Source organism: Vigna radiata, unplaced genomic scaffold (assembly GCF_000741045.1).
Source record: "Vigna radiata var. radiata cultivar VC1973A unplaced genomic scaffold, Vradiata_ver6 scaffold_230, whole genome shotgun sequence".
NCBI lineage: Eukaryota > Viridiplantae > Streptophyta > Magnoliopsida > Fabales > Fabaceae > Vigna > Vigna radiata.
The window spans coordinates 364725-366677 of NW_014543120.1; the positions used below are offsets into that span (position 1 = coordinate 364725).

Below are 1953 nucleotides of genomic sequence, written 5' to 3' on the forward strand. Positions count from 1 at the left end.
CTCAACTCTCCCAACACCCACTTTTCCAAATCTGGTTGTTCTCATCCCAACTTTCCTCCATTATTCAACTTTTCTTTTAAATTTTCCAACAATCAATCTATTGCAGAGTCTTAGATTCGGTGCATATTTTTTTTTTTCTTTAAGATTTATCCGTTTAATATTTTCTTTATTTTTCTTTTCATGGTGATGCTAGAATATCATAGCAAGATTCTGGTGTTATTATGTTTAAATTAAGGAACTATGAAGGCCCTGTGCGGTTCTTGTATCAGCAAGCTCGGCATCACCCCCACCACAAGAATCTCATGGCTTATTTTGTAAGTTTCGATCTTTGCTCCCACTTGAGCAGGGCCTTTTCGCAGTACCCTTCTCTCTCTTCTTCTGATTGTGGCTGCTATGTGTCTTTCCCATTTCTTCATAAATTTGTTTATGCAAATGTCTGCAGTGATTAGTCAAAACATTGGAACAAGGTTTCCTAGAGCTTATGGCTCGACGATTGAGAGACTCTCCATCAAATGTCATCCACTCGTCAATGTTTTACAGGATTAGGTTGGAAAAACCAAATAACAAAAAACACATGAGCAGCAGAAAAGCATTCACTTCGTTTAAATAAGGATTTTATTATACGGATCTCAACGTCCGTGAACGGATGTCAATATCCGTTATCTAAAGGGTAAAAATGAAATGGGGAGATGGAGGAAGTAATATGTAGAGGTGCAGGGAGTAACGCCCCAAAAAAGATAACCCACTACCTAAACTTCGCGGTTGGGCTTGGGTAGATGTCTGGAGGGTGTTGCTCCCTCCACCTCCACACATACTTCCTTCACCACTCCAAATTTTTTTATTTTCAATTTTATCTTTTCTATTTTTATTCATTTATTTTTTCTAGGCACTTACACCCCACCCATCCCTTACGGATTCCATTTCTTCTTTCATTTCCGTTTCACTTCTTGTTTTTTTTCCATTTTCGTTTCATGTCTTTTCATTTCTTGTCTTCTTTTTTCTTTAATTATATTATACTTAATTATTATTTTTTCCTTTTTCCCAAGAAAATCCCAAACAACGACAAGGAAACAAAAAGTTTAATGATCCGGTACCAAAAAAAAAAACAAAGAGCCATCATTTTCTTAAATAGAAAATGAAAAGTACGAATTTTAAAAGCTGGAACAGTTGCTTCTTCCCTGCATTGGAAAGCTGGAAAACAAAGAGCCATCATCTTTCTTCCTCACACAAATACCTTCAACCTTGCAATTTTTCCTCTGCAGCTTTTTTCTGCATCCTTGTAGCCTTACAATCTCCTTTGCTGCTGCTTGAATTACGGAATTATTATCCGTCTGCCACAAAACATGAAATACCGAGTGTTGGGGAGATTCAATTTTCAAAATATATACATACATTCTGTTTCGACCACTTTCCATCACTTTTACGCGAAGAAGAAAAATTGGACTTTTCTTAGAATTACTTTATGAATAAGTTCAATTAGTTTTATTTTTCATCCTCAAAATGTTTATGGCTATATTTATATTATATAATTAGACAAAAGATATTCGTAATAATATATATAAACCAATATCTGTATACTTTGGTTCCGTGTGGTAAAATTGAATGCAGGGCCAAGCAACATTGTCTCTGTCTCTGTCTTCTCATTCTCTCGTTGATCATGTTCCTGAAACTGCGATCTCTTTCACTCTCTTCTACGTTATTTCTCTCCACATGGGAACTTTTTCTCAAGAACGCAAGCATCCTTTTACTCATGCTCTCTGAATTTGACCCGTTTAGAGGGTTATTTCTTCTGGGTAGGTCTCTATATTGAACAAAAGCACTTTGAGTTGTTGGAGTGAAAGCTTCAGCGTTGATGATTTGGGAATTTTGAACTACATCATTTTGATCAGTGGGCAAAAGCGGTTGATCCTAGAAGATCTCACCCAGAAGTTTCTCGGGAAAAAATGAATCCAT

General features: G+C 36.3%; 1 pseudogene; it reads right to left on the reverse strand.

Moving 5' to 3' along the window:
- Positions 1 to 1953, reverse strand: part of LOC106753188 — a 4136-nt pseudogene extending 2183 nt beyond the window's left edge.